This window comes from Oncorhynchus mykiss, chromosome 18 (genome assembly GCF_013265735.2).
Source record: "Oncorhynchus mykiss isolate Arlee chromosome 18, USDA_OmykA_1.1, whole genome shotgun sequence".
In the NCBI taxonomy this organism is placed as follows: domain Eukaryota; kingdom Metazoa; phylum Chordata; class Actinopteri; order Salmoniformes; family Salmonidae; genus Oncorhynchus; species Oncorhynchus mykiss.
Genome location: NC_048582.1, coordinates 60,077,026 through 60,092,611, shown reverse-complemented (window position 1 = coordinate 60,092,611; position 15,586 = coordinate 60,077,026). Strand labels below are relative to the sequence as shown.

General features: G+C 45.3%; 1 pseudogene; it reads left to right on the top strand.

Moving 5' to 3' along the window:
* Positions 1-15,586, top strand: part of LOC110496641 — a 181,909-nt pseudogene that overhangs the window by 107,931 nt on the left and 58,392 nt on the right.

The window sequence follows — 15,586 nt, the reverse complement described above, 5'->3', positions numbered from 1 at the left end:
ACTGTTAGCACCACCCTCTTTTCAGTCTGTCATAGTTACTGTAATATAGATCCGTTCATGTACATATAAACTCAGCAAAAAAAGAAACCCCCCTTTTTTCAGGACCCTGTCTTTCAAAGATAATCTGTAAAAATCCAAATAGCTTCACAGATCTTCATTGCAAAGGGTTTAAACACTGTTTCCCATGCTTGTTCAATGAACCATGAACAATTAATGAACATGAACCTGTGGAACGGTCGTTAAGACACTAACAGCTTACAGTCGGTAGGCAATTAAGGTCATAGTTATGAAAACATAGGACACTAAAGAGGCCTTTCTACTGACTCTCAAAAACACCAAAAGAAAGATGCCCAGGGTCCCTGCCCATCTGCGTGAACGTGTCTTAGGCATGCTGCAAGGAGGCATGAGGACTGCAGATGTGGCCAGGGCAATAAATTGCAATGTCCGTACTGTGAGATGCCTAAGACAGAGCTACAGGGAGACAGGGCGGACAGCTGATCGTCCTCGCAGTGGCAGACCATGTGTAACAACACCTGTACTGGATCGGTACATCCGAACATCACACCTGCGGGACAGGTACAGGATGGCAACAACTGCCCGAGTTACACCAGGAACGCACAATCCCTCCATCAGTGCTCAGACTGTCTGCAATAGGCTGAGAGAGGCTGGACTGAGGGCATGTAGGCCTTTTGTATGGCAGGTCCTCATCAGACATCACCGGCAACAACGTCGCCTATGAGCACAAACCCACCGTCGCAGGACCAGACACGACTGGCAAAAAGTGCTCTTCACTGACGAATCGCAGTTTTGTCTCACCAGGGGTGATGGTCGGATTCACGTTTATCATTGAAGGAATGAGCGTTACACCGAGGCCTGAACTCTGGAGGGGGATCGATTTGGAGGTGTGTTCAGGGACACATTATTTCTGTTAATCACATGTCTGTGGAACTTGTTCAGTTTATGTCTCAGGTGTTAAATCTTGTTATGTTCATACAAATATTTACAAATGTTAAGTTTGCTGAAAATAAATGCAGTTGACAGTGAGAGGACGTTTATTTTTTTGTTGAGTTTATATTCACAATTAAAAAGTATTTGGTATTTGGAAAAAAGTCAAATCTACAGTATTTTCATATCTCAATGTACATTGAACATACTATACTGTAATTATAAAATTAGTAGAATGTACAGTATTTTGGTTTCTCAAATGAAACTTCCGTAGTGTGATATTACTTTATAATATACTTTCTCTACTTTCCATTGTTAGACAGAAGTACATTAACTACATTTTCTGCTGTAAATAAAATGTAGTCTTCTTCATCCTTCGACCCGACCTGTCTCCCTGTATTTATCTCAGCCAGCAGCTCTGTTTAACATCAATGGTGGGGCTCCTTTGACTTTGGGGGAGGCTGAGTGCGTATCTCTCTTCCCCCTGGTTCTCCCTGGCTCTCTGTGACTGACATTTAGCCTGCGTCCCAAATGCCAGCCAATTCCTTACATCGTGCACTACTTTTGACCAGAGCTATTTGGGTCCTGGTCAAAAGTAGTATACTATATAGGGAATAGTATACAATTCGGGACGCTGGCTTAAAGACAGCGGCCTCAGCCCTCCGCTATGGCAGCTGTTGCTAATTGTCTTGGCCCTAGGAGTTGATTCATGTCCAAATCCCTGGTCTTAACACTTCTAATCCCTCTCTCCTCCATCCCTCCCTTCCCCTCCTCCTCTACCCACCCAACAGGAGCAGCTGGATGTGGCCCTGTCCAAAACCTGCAAGCACTTTGACGTCTCCCACTACACCAGAGTTCAGCTGGCGTACACCGTCTTGGGAAAGAGCCAGGTGAGAGATCCATCCTCTGTCAACAGATATCTGCCCTGCTCTGACGGCTTCTGTCCTCATCATTTTGTCTTCCAGTCCCCACTTTCTCTCCCCCTCTTCTGTCTATATTGGTCTCCCTCCCCGACTCCCCTTTTTTCCCACAATGTCTCTCTCTCTCTCTCTCTCTCTCTCTCCCCTCTCACCCTCCCTCTCCCTCTCTCTCTCCCCTCTCTCTCTCTCTCCTCTCTCTCTCTCCCCTCTCTCTCTCTCCTCTCTCTCTCTTTCTCTCTCGCTCTCTCTCTCCCCTCTCTCTCTCTCTCCCCTCTCTCTCTCTCTCTCCTCTCTCTCTCTCTCCCCTCTCTCTATCCCTCCCCTCTCTCTCTCTCTCTCTCTATACCTGTCCAGTGGTGGAAAAGTACCCAATTGTCATACTTGAGTAAAAATAAAGATCCCTTAACTGAATGACTCAAGTAAAAGTGAAAGTCGCTCAGTAAAATACTACTTGAGTAAAATTATAAAAGTATTTTGTTTTAAATATACTTAAATATCAAAAGTAAATGTAATCGTGAAAATATACTGAAGTATCAAAGTAAAAGTATAAATAATTTTAAATTCCTTATATTAAGCAAACCAGTCGGAAAATGTTTCTTCTTTTTTAAATGTACGGATAATCAGGGGCACACTCCAACACTCAGACATCATTTTCAAACAAACAATTTGTGTTTAGTGAGTCCACCAGATCAGAGACAGTAGGGATGACCAGGGATGTTCTCTTGATAAGTGTGTGAATTGGACCATGTTCCTGTCCTGCTAAGCATTCAAAATGTAATGAGTACTTTTGGGTGTCAGGGAAAATGTATGGAGTAAAAAGTACATTATTTTCTTTAGGAATGTAGTGAAGTAAAAGTAGTCAAAAATATCAATAGTAAAGTGCAGATAGCCCAAAAAACTCCTTAAGTAGTACTTTAAAGTATTTTTTTACCTAAGTACTGCCTGTCTCCCTTCTCTCTCAGTTGATGTGTGGTGATTGATTTCTGAGTCACCCCCCTTTCCTCTGTATTGTACTCCCTGTTTTTCTCTCCTCTCTCCTTCTCTCCTCTCTCCTTCTCTCCTCTCTCATTCTCTCCTCTATCCCTCTCTCCTCTATCCCTCTCTCTCTATCCCTCTCTCCTCTATCCCTCTCTCCTCTATCCCTCTCTCCTCTATCCCTCTCTCCTCTCTCCTTCTCTCCTCTATCCCTCTCTCCTCTATCCCTCTCTCCTCTATCCCTCTCACCTCTATCCCTCTCTCTCCTCTATCCCTCTCTCCTCTCTCCTTCTCTCCTCTATCCCTCTCTCCTCTATCCCTCTCTCCTCTATCCCTCTCTCTCCTCTATCCCTCTCTCCCCTCTCTCCTGTCTCTGTCTCTCTCTCTCTCTCTGTGTGGATCAGGAGTGATGAGTCATACCTGGGTTAATATTATTCTCCCCATGCTGAGGGAAGTGTCTTGTAGTTTTTACACTGTCTTCTCCCCCCACTACCAACACGGAATCACAGGTCTGTAATCCCTAGTGAAGCTTTTCCATTATCACTAGTAAAGCTCCCCACCCAACTGTCTGCAAGATGGTATATTTGTTTTAAATGCTTTACTCAGGGGACTGTCAGTGTCTGGACTAAATGCTTTGTTCAGGGGACTGTCAGTGTCTGGACTAAATGCTTGGTTCAGGGGACTGTCAGTGTCTGGACTAAATGCTTGGTTCAGGGGACTGTCAGTGTCTAGACTAAATGCTTTACTCAGAGGACTGTCAGTGTCTGGACTAAATGCTTTGTTCAGGGGACTGTCAGTGTCTGGACTAAATGCTTGGTTCAGGGGACTGTCAGTGTCTAGACTAAATGCTTTACTCAGGGGACTGTCAGTGTCTGGACTAAATGCTTTACTCAGGGGACTGTCAGTGTCTGGACTAAATGCTTTACTCAGGGGACTGTCAGTGTCTGGACTAAATGCTTTACTCAGGGGACTGTCAGTGTCTGGACTAAATGCTTTGTTCAGGGGACTGTCAGTGTCTGGACTAAATGCTTGGTTCAGGGGACTGTCAGTGTCTGGACTAAATGCTTTACTCAGGGGACTGTCAGTGTCTGGACTAAATGCTTTGTTCAGGGGACTGTCAGTGTCTAGACTAAATGCTTTACTCAGGGGACTGTCAGTGTCTGGACTAAATGCTTTGTTCAGGGGACTGTCAGTGTCTGGACTAAATGCTTTGTTCATGGGACTGTCCGTGTCTGGACTAAATGCTTTGTTCAGGGGACTGTCAGTGTCTGGACTAAATGCTTTGTTCAGGGGACTGTCAGTGTCTGGACTAAATGCTTTGTTCAGGGGACTGTCAGTGTCTGGACTAAATGCTTTGTTCAGGGGACTGTCAGTGTCTGGACTAAATGCTTGGTTCAGGGGACTGTCAGTGTCTAGACTAAATGCTTTACTCAGGGGACTGTCAGTGTCTGGACTAAATGCTTTGTTCAGGGGACTGTCAGTGTCTGGACTAAATGCTTTGTTCAGGGGACTGTCAGTGTGTAGACTAAATGCTTTGTTCAGGGGACTGTCAGTGTCTGGACTAAATGCTTTGTTCAGGGGACTGTCAGTGTCTGGACTAAATGCTTGGTTCAGGGGACTGTCAGTGTCTAGACTAAATGCTTTACTCAGGGGACTGTCAGTGTCTGGACTAAATGCTTTGTTCAGGGGACTGTCAGTGTCTGGACTAAATGCTTTGTTCATGGGACTGTCAGTGTCTGGACTAAATGCTTTGTTCATGGGACTGTCAGTGTCTGGACTAAATACGCAGCAGGAAATGCAATCTTGTAGTGGAACAGAGACTAATGACCAATATGTGGTGCTCTTTGTTTCTGCATTTTATTCATGACAAATGTACAGTGTAAGAGTTTTTAAGTATTCTAACATTTGTCATTTTGATTTGCCGTAACAAAAAATGCATCAACCTCTACAAATATAATCCACATAATGATTTGACATGTCTTGTTGCTGCGGGATTCTTTTCTGTGTGTCAGTCTGACTCAGTAACTGTGTGAAGGATGAAGTGAAGACCACCCCGCAGTGCTCTCTGGAGCGACCTGCCTTCCTGGGAGACAGATAGCAACACTGGGAAAGAATTCCTGTTGGCCAATCAAATGTCTATTTACCAACTCATCAAAACCATACACTGTATAATGATGGTGATGAATGAAAGAGGTTAGTTAGAGAAGCCATAAAGAGATTGTCTACCAATTCCCATGCCATGTGTATTTCTCCCATTTATACGGAGCTACTCATGTGGAAAACAGAAACATGCTGACGTGATGATCAGTGTCTCTGTATGATTGACAGCCCTCAGCCATGAGGCGAGAGTGGCCCTTAGCTTCAGAGACTGCGTCATCTGCAGATCATCAGCTTTTTAGAGTAGGCTATCCACAATCACAATGGTTGTGCTCTCCATAATGATAAACACCTTCTTCAAAGGCTGGGCTGAGTAGTGAGAATAGTGCCGGCTCTGAAACTCAAGGACCTATTGTTGGCCTGGCTCAAGACCCTTTCACTCTTTGTGTGGGTAATTGCACGTACGCATGCATGCCCACACACACACACACACACACACACACACACATCACACACACTTTTGTATTTTGTGTCCCACTCACTTATCTATGCACACAGAACATTGGTGACTTTAGGGCTTCAAAGCTGAAAGGGTCTCATCATAGCGAGGCTGTGTTCAGTTTGATATAAATTCCTTTTCCTTCGGGTGAACAAGCAGCTCTCTGCTCCTCTCTGTGTGGCTCAGCCTTGTGTGCCGCCATTAGCTTAATGAGTCTAGGCACGCGTCCCAAATGACATCCTATTCCCTATATAGTGCAAATGTGCTCTCGTCAAAAGTAGTGCACTATATAGGGAATAGGGTGCCATTTGGGACACTGCTGAGCAATACTGTTTACACCTTGTCTTTACGATTATTTTTGTTTGCATTTATTTACTTGCATTATTCCATTTGTCTAATGGACTCATCTGTCGGTACCTGGTACATTCAGAAGTACTTGTTAGCGAGTGGTTGTGTTTACATGTTTGCTTCCCAAATGCACACTATTCACTATATAGTGCACTTCTTTTGAACAGAGTATAGGGCTCTGGTGGAGTGTGCTATGTAGTGAATAGGGGGTGATTTGGGGAACACCCCGTGCAGTTCTTAATCACTTAGAACTGCCTCCAGTTCAGCGGTAAAGACGCCGTTAACCTGCTGATTGGTCAATCTACAGATGCATAACATTCCTCTCTGTGCTATTGTGTTGACGTTGATTCATGATCAGACACTGGGTGAGAAACCAATCACAGAGGAAAAATAAAGCTCTTTATTTAGCACAGTATTTCAAGGAAAATAAGGGCCAGATTTGTCTCTGGGGTTGGTTTAGTTTTTTGATAAAGGGCCGAGGAGCAAACATTTAATGAATGTAGTTTGGGCTACATCTCAGATGGAACCCTTTGACTGTGCTGGTGTTCATGCCATGTCACAACACTATCCATCCCCCGTAATAATCTGTTTCCCTGTGCCTCTCTCCATAGACGTCCATGGACCAAGTCCACATGCACTTCAGCCAGGCCATCCACAACACTGTGTTCCAGGTGGTTCTGGGATACGTGGAGCTCTGCGTAGGCAACACCGGCACAAGTTCCAGAAGATGCAGTACAGGGACCTCTGCACGGTAAGGATGCTAGCTAGCTGGCCAACCAAGACCTTACCTAGGATTTGTCTTCTTAGCACGTCCAACCAAGACCTTACCTAGGATTTCTGTCTTAGCACGGCCAACCAAGGCCTTACCTAGGATTTGTGTCTTCTTAGCACTGCCAACCAAGATCTTACCTAGGATTTGTGTCTTCTTAGCAAGGCCAAGCAAGACCGTACCTAGGATTTGTGTCTTCTTAGCACGGCCAACCAAGATCTTACCTAGGATTTGTGTCTTCTTAGCAAGGCCAACCAAGACCGTACCTAGGATTTGTGTCTTCTTAGTTCTTCTTCTTATGTTATGTGCAGGGCCAGGTTTTTTTTAGCACCATTGTGACTACCTGGCCTGGTAAAACTTTGGGTCCTGGAATCAGGCTATGATTGGGGCCAGAGTTTTTCCTGGTCAGGTCTCATTAACACAAATAAAGGATTTCCTTGTTTGAAGTTCAGGTGACCAAGGAAAAACATCAGCCACTGTTATGTAATATCTAGGTGACGATTTAATACTGTATCTTTAATAAGCTATCAGTCTGGTGCAGTAAACAAACATAGCGTCAATCTGTGGTGGAGTACAGCTTTGGACAGACTTGGAGAAGATCTTATAAGCTTGGCTAGATGCCCACTAAGGGAATTACCATATATTGTGTTGTTTATTAAAGAGCTAAAATAAAAGATTTAGGTCACACCAGTAGAAATCCCTGCTACTCCGTTGACTTGATAAACACTCAGACACACGACTCCCAAGCGCTCATATTGTACTCTAACCAAGCAGAAAATGTCCCTCCTCTCTGAGGGAGAGAGGGATGGAGAGAATGAGACACGTTCATTTTCTCAGTCCGGCGTTCTCAATCATAGAGCTTTTTTTATGAGATAAATGATCGTATTTAAGTGGACGAGAAATGGTCTCTTTTGAAAAGCAGCTGCTCAGTAGTGGTGGTCTTATTTGACCAAATGCACTCTGTTGCTCGCTCTCTCTCTCTCTCTCTCTCTCTCTCTCTCTCTCTCTCTCGCTCTCTCTCGCTCTCTCTCGCTCTCTCTCTGCCCAGAGCTTTGGTTGGGTCCAGACACCCAAATCACATTTGTATGCTCATATAAAGTGCCTGCAATCAGCAGGGCCATGCATCACAATTCCACAGAGTGAGTTGTCTTCTCTTCCTGAGCCTTTTATTACCTTGCTGACACAGCTGAGTGGGGGAATCAAACGCTGCCACTCCCCCCTGTGTTGTTGTTTCTACCTTAACCACTAGATGGCGGAGCAGCTGTGGTTTGTATGAGATCTGGGACTCCTATGGGGAGAAGCACCAGAAATGTCGGTTGGAGGCTTTAATCAAGACAGGTTGAAGGACTAGGGCATCTTCTTGACTCTGTGCTTTAGAGCCTGGATTTATTAAAGGTGTTTCTGAGGATGGGACCGTGGTCCCTTCCGTGGCAGAAAACTAGTTATGCTTCTAGTTCAATATTCTTAAACTACCCTCAAGTCTTAAACTGTCCTCACATCTACAAGGAGCACAGTGCATAGTTTAAGTTTGCCTCACCAAGTACTGAAGCAGAGCTTCTAGATTTAAGTAGAAATTACTTTCACTCTCCCTCCTCACCGGGTGGGTTTGAGCTGTAACAGGCCGCTGAGGCATTGAGCTGTAACAGGCCGCTGAGGCATTGAGCTGTAACAGGCCGCTGAGGCATTGAGCTGTAACAGGCCGCTGAGGCATTGAGCTGTAACAGGCCGCTGAGGCATTGAGCTGTAACAGGCCGCTGAGGCATTGAGCTGTAACAGGCCGCTGAGGCATTGAGCTGTAACAGGCCGCTGAGGCATTGAGCTGTAACAGGCCGCTGAGGCATTGAGCTGTAACAGGCCGCTGAGGCATTGAGCTGTAACAGGCCGCTGAGGCATTGAGCTGTAACAGGCCACTGAGGCATTGAGCTGTAACAGGCCATTGAGCTGTAACAGGCCGCTGAACCATTGAGCTGTAACAGGCCGCTGAGCCATTGAGCTGTAACAGGCCGCTGAGGCATTGAGCTGTAACAGGCCGCTGAGCCATTGAGCTGTAACAGGCCATTGAGCTGTAACAGGCCGCTGAGGCATTAAGCTGTAACAGGCCATTGAGCTGTAACAGGCCATTGAGCTGTAACAGCAATTAGGCTGTAACAGGCCATTGAGCTGTAACAGGCCGCTGAGGCATTGAGCTGTAACAGGCCATTGAGCCATTGAGCTGTAACAGGCCCTGAGGCATTGAGCTGTAACAGGCCATTGAGCTGTAACAGGCCATTGAGCCATTGAGCTGTAACAGGCCCCTGAGGCATTGAGCTGTAACAGGCCATTGAGCTGTAACAGGTCATTGAGCTGTAACAGGCCCCTGAGGCATTGAGCTGTAACAGGCCATTGAGCTGTAACAGGTCATTGAGCTGTAACAGGCCCCTGAGGCATTGAGCTGTAACAGGCCATTGAGCTGTAACAGGCCATTGAGGCTGTAACAGGCCCCTGAGGCATTGAGCTGTAACAGGCCATTGAGCTGTAACAGGCCGCTGAGCCATTGAGCTGTAACAGGCCGCTGAGCCATTGAGCTGTAACAGGTCATTGAGCTGTAACAGGCCGCTGCTCCATTGAGCTGTAACAGGCCGCTGAGGCATTGAGCTGTAACAGGCCATTGAGCTGTAACAGGTCATTGAGCTGTAACAGGCCGCTGATCCATTGAGCTGTAACAGGCCATTGAGCTGTAACAGGCCGCTGAGCCATTGAGCTGTAACAGGCCATTGAGCTGTAACAGGCCGCTGAGCCATTGAGCTGTAACAGGCCATTGAGCTGTAACAGGCCATTGAGCTGTAAGGTCATTGAGCTGTAACAGGCTGCTCATCCATTGAGCTGTAACAGGTCATTGAGCTGTAACAGGCCGCTGAGCCTCCAACTTCTCTTCTCGTATGCGCAGTCAGTCTGCAGCGTCACCTGGACGATTTCTGCGACTCCCCGACCCGTCCTCCCCTACTTTGGATTGAGGGGCGTGTCATTGTTAGCATTGGGCTGCGCGATGGATTGGCCTCAAACAGGTAGAGCTATGCACGCCCAATTCTTCAGTTTTTGATTTGTTAAAAAAGTTTGAAATTACCAATAAATGTCGTTCCACTTCATGATTGTGTCCCACTTGTTGTTGATTCTTCACAAAAAATACAGTTTTATATCTTTATGTTTGAAGCCTGAAATGTGGCAAAAGGTCGCAAAGTTCAAGGGGGCCGAATACTTTCGCAAGGCACTGTATGTATGGATCTCGCTTTGTGCCTGGGGGCATTGTCATGCTGAAACTGGAAAGGGCCTTCCCCAAACTGTTGCCACAAAGTTGGAAGCACAGAATCATCTAGAATGTCATTGTATGGTGTAGCTTTAACATTTCCCTTCACTGGAACTAAGGGGCCTAGCCCGAAGCATGAAAAACAGCCCCAGATCATTATTCCTCCTCCACCAAACTTTATAGTTGCCACTATGCATTGGGGCAGGTAGCGTTCTCCTGGCATCCGCCAAACCCAGATTTGTCCGTTGGACTGCCAGATGAAGAAGCGTCCACTGCTCCAGAGTCCAATGGCGGCGAGCTTTACACCACTCCAGCCGACGCTTGTCATTGCGCATGGTGACCATTTCATGAAGCTCCCGACAAACAGTTATTGTGCTGACGTTGTTTCCAGAGGCAGTTTGGAACTTGGTAGTGAGTGTTGCAACTGAGGACAGATGATTTTACACTCTATGCACTTTAGCACTCTGCAGTCCCGTTCTGTGAACTTGTGTGGCCTACCACTTCGCGGCTGAGCCGTTGTTGCTCCTAGACGTTTCCACTTCACAATAACAGCACTTACAGTTGACCGGGCCAGCTCTAGCAGGACAGAAATTTGACAAACTGACTTGTTGGAAATGACTTGTTGGAAAGCCAATAAGCTCTTCAGTATGGCCATTCTACTGGCAATGTTTGTCTATGGAGATTGCATGGCGGTGTGCTCGATTTTATACACCTGTCATCAACAGGTTTGGCTGAAATAGCGGAATACACTAATTTGAAGGGGTGTCCACATACTGTTGGTAATGTAGTGTACCTTCAGAGTTGAAAGGGTATCTTATGTTATGATAATGGGGTTTGATAAGAATCATCTCTTTTTCAAAAAATATATTTTTGAAAGATTTTTTATTGAACAGATAGTGGGGAAATATATAGAGAGAGGATCACAGTGGGTAAAGAGAGAGAGAGGTTGACAGTGGAGACAGAGAGAGAGCGGAGGACAGTGGGGAAAGAGAGAGAGAGGATGACAGTGGAGACAGAGAGAGAGAGGATGGCAGTGGGGAAAGAGAGAAAGAGGATGACAGTGGAGACAGAGAGAGAGGATGACAGTGGTGACAGAGAGAGAGAGGATGACAGTGGGGAAAGAGAGAGAGAGGATGACAGTGGGGAAAGAGAGAGAGAGGATGACAGTTGGAGAGGGGTTGTGTGAAAGGGCAGTAGGCTGGATTTAAACCTATACCTGCATTATCTCTTGACCAGCCAGGCCATATAAAGATAATATCTTCTTGATTACATCAACATTCTATCATCCCAAGGTTCACTCACTGATTACAATCAGTATCTCGATTGTGTAACAAATTAAATGGTCCATTGTTCATGTGACGGACTGTGAAACCCTTAGTGGAGGTGAACCTTCCATGGCCTTTCAGCATTCAGATCAGCTTTCAAATGAGGCAACACAACATTATCAGCTCTCTGTCTCTCTCTCTTTCTCTTCTGTCCCAGTCTCTTTCTCCTCTGTCTCTCTTTGTCTCTCTCTCCTCTGTCTCTCTCTCTCTGTCTGTCTCTCCTCTGTCTCTCTTTCTCTCTCTCCTCTCTCTCTCTCCTCTCTCTCTCTCTCTCTCTGTCTCTCTCTCCTCTGTCTTTCTCTCTCTCTGTCTGTCTCTGTCTCTCTCTCTCCTCTGTCTCTCTCTCATCTCTCTCTGTCTCTCTCACAGTTCAATTCAAAGGGCTTTATTGTCATGGTTGCCAAAGCATGTAAAACAGATAACCATAGATGTTTCAAAATAATAGAAACATTTCACATGTTATATTAAGCTATGTACAGTGTTGTAACAATGTGCAAATAGTTCAAGTAAAAAGGGGAAATAAATATGGGTTGTATTTACAATGGTGTTTGTTCTTCACTGGTTGCCCTCTTCTTGTGGCAACAGGTCACACATCTTGCTGCTGTGATGGCACACTTCAATATTTCACCCAATAGATATGGGAGTTTATCAAAATCATTGTGGGTCTGTGTAATCTGAGGGAAATATGTGTCTCTAATATGGTCATATATTTGGCAGGAGGTTAGGAAGTGCAGCTTGGTTTCCACCTCATTATGTGGGTAGTGTGCACATAGTCTGTATTCTCAAGAGCCAGGTCTGCCTATGGCGGCCTCTTTCAATAGCAAAGCTATGCTCACCAGCTGCGATACAGGTCTGCCTATGGCGGCCTCTTTCAATAGCAAAGCTATGCTCACCAGCTGCGATACAGGTCTGCCTATGGCGGCCTCTCTCAATAGCAAAGCTATGCTCACCAGCTGCGATACAGGTCTGCCTATGGCGGCCTCTCTCAATAGCCAAGCTATGCTCACCAGCTGCAATACAGGTCTGCCTATGGCGGCCTCTCTCAATAGCCAAGCTATGCTCACCAGCTGCGATACAGGTCTGCCTATGGCGGCCTCTCTCAATAGCCAAGCTATGCTCACCAGCTGCGATACAGGTCTGCCTATGGCGGCCTCTCTCAATAGCCAAGCTATGCTCACCAGCTGCGATACAAAAAGGTGTTTATCTTCTTGTGTAACAGCATCAATAAACAATTCAACGCTGGGGCCGTTTGTTGTGTTCTCTCATTTATATGAAGGAGGTCTGCTTTCATTTACATTGATGTTCCCAGAATTCCAGGCATGGACGCTCAAGTCTGGTTTTATTTCCCTCTCACTCTCACAGTCTCTCTCTCTATCTCTCACAGTCTCTCTCTCTATCTCTCACAGTCTCTCTCTCTATCTCTCACAGTCTCTCTCTCTATCTCTCACAGTCTCTCTCTCTCTCTCTCTGTCCTGTGTTTTGTGCTTGCATCATTATTGAGTGAAACTGATACTTTCTCCAAACACATAACCCAGTATCTCCCTCCGTTCGAGCTGCGATAGAAAAAGGGTGTTTATCTTCTTGTATAACAGCATCAATAAACAACTCAATGCTGGGGCCGTTTGTTGTGTTCTCTCATTTATAAAGGTCAGCTTTCCTTTGCATCGATGATCCCAGATTTCCAGGCCTGGAAGCTCATTTCTTGTGTCTTGCTGTTTAAATGCTGTTTCATATACTCTCATATTTAGTTTCTCTAAAACTCAGTTTGTATTTATTTGTGCTTAAACTGAATGGAAGGTAGATTTTCAGCTAGCAGTCATTCATGTATCTCAGATTAAACAGACACTGTTGTTTGTGTCTTCCAAATTGTCCTTGGCATGGAGTTAATGAGGTGATTTATTCTAGCATGGCATGATGATTCACCCACTCTAGCTCGTAACAACGTTCACATCTCAAGCTGTCTAGGCACAATAGTGTTAACCAGGCTTTCAGTAATTAATATTTCAATGTGCCAGATAGGTCTGCACTTCACTCATCACCACGGTAACACCAGATGAGTTTATCTAGTGCTCTGGTAGGCGATGAAGTCTCAGGAAAAGGCTGAGGAACATTTCCCATATGGTACAGCAGGGGACTTTGAATTCCTCCTGACCGTTAGCTCTGTGAGAGATGCACCAATGATCACTGAGAGCAGAAGAGAGACGTGGGAGAAAGAGCGGCGTTTGCTGATTAACACAGTGAAGTGTGAATTAAACCAATGAAAAGGAGACAGTTGCTCAGTCTGCATGTAGCCTTCTATACTGTAATCAGTGGCACAAGCAGAGAAAGAGAAGCATCGTGCATGGTGGCTGAACATGAAAGCCCTCCATGCTGGAGCACTAACGCTGTGTCACGCTGCCACACATGGTCACCCACTCTGAGCATCATACTCTATAAGGCCTTTCTGTAATGGTCAGTTGTGCCCTCCTTGCAAGTCATATAGCCAGGAATGACTGATGGTTTGTTTAAGACCATGGTACTATGATTTTTTTTGTACTCAGAGGAGTTGTCTTGGTAAATGACACAAGTGTTTTTGTTTCAACAACAGGGCAGAACAGGGCAGCGCAGCTAGCCAATAAATGTACACAGAGAGCTAACATTAATAATATGCATGTACAGTCGTGGCCTAAAGTTTTGAGAATGACACAAATATGAATTTTCACCAAGTCTGCTGCCTCAGTTTGTAAGATGGCAATTTGCATATACTCCAGAATGTTATGAAGAGTGATCAGATGAATTGCAATTAATTGCAAAGTCCCTGTGTTGACGAGTGTTGTGAGTGTTGACGAGGACAAGGCTGGAGATCACTCTGTCATGCTGATTGAGTTCGAATAACAGACTGGAAGCTTCAAAAGGAGGGTGGTGCTTGGAGTCATTGTTCTTCCTCTGTCGACCATGGTTACCTGCAAGGAAACACATGCCGTCATCATTGCTTTGCACAAAAAGGGATTCACAGGCAAGGATATTGCTGCCAGTAAGATTGCACCTAAATCAACCATTTATCGGATCATCAAGAACTTCAAGGAGAGTGGTTCAATTGTTGAGAAGAAGGCTTCAGAGCGCGCAAGAAAGTCCAGCAAGCGCCAGGACCGTCTCCTAAAGTTGATTCAGCTGCGGGATCGGGGCACCACCAGTACAGAGCTTGCTCAGGAATGGCAGCAGGCAGGTGTGAGTGCATCTGTACGCACAGTGAGGTGAAGACTTTTGGAGAATGGCCTGGTGTAAAGAAGCAAAGAAGCCACTTCTCTCCAGGAAAAACATCAGGGACAGACTGATATTCTGCAAAAGGTACAGGGATTGGACTGCTGAGGACTGGGGTAAAGTCATTTTCTCTGATGAATCCCCTTTCCGATTGTTTGGGGCATCCGTAAAAAAGTTTGTCCAGAGAAGACAAGGTGAGCGCTACCATCAGTCCTGTGTCATGCCAACAGTAAAGCATCCTGAGACCATTCATGTGTGGGGTTGCTTCTCAGCCAAGGGAGTGGGCTCACTCAAACAAAAACCCACAAATTCTGACAAACTCCAAGCATTGATTATGCAAGAATGGGTTGCCATCAGTCAGGATGTGACCCAGAAGTTAATTGACAGCATGACAGGGAGGATTGCAGAGGTCTTGAAAAAGAAGGGTCAACACTGTAAATATTGACTCTTTGCATCAACTTCATGTAATTGTCAATAAAAGCCTTTGACACTTATGAAATGCATGTAATTATACTTCAGTATTCCATAGTAACATATGACAAAAATATCTAAACACTGAGGCAGCAGACTTTGTGTAAATTAATATTTGTGTCATTCTCAACACTTTTGGCCACGACTGTAAATCTCTCATGGCTCAAAGTGGAGGAAAGATTAACTTCATCACTAATTGTTTTTTTCAGAATTTTTGACAAGCTGTGTGCACCGAGGTGTCTGTTTAAACTACTAGCACACAGCTTGTCAAAAATTCTGAAAAAAACAATTAGTGATGAAGTTAATCTTTCCTCCACTTTGAGCCATGAGAGATTTACAGTCGTGGCCAAAAGTGTCAAAACGTCTCAGACAACCATGCATACCCCACAAGACATGCCACCAGCTTCTGACATAGTTTGATTTTGTCGTGAAACATCACTGTAACTTGCCTGAGGTGTGGGCAGTGCAGTGGCCTGCCAGTGTTGCCACCATGACTGAATGAATGTGTTGTATTGTCCTTGAGAAGGCTAGCTGCACTTTGATGAAGGAGAAGGAGGAGGAGATGATGTTGTGCTTTGCTGGCTCGGCAGATCTGCAGATTGCTGACTAGTAGGCAGTAGGCAGGGTGCTGTTTTTTTTTCATCCTCTGCAGTTTGGGAAAGCACTATGATCACATCTCAAAATGGAAGTGAATCAGCTAAAAAAAAAAGGAAA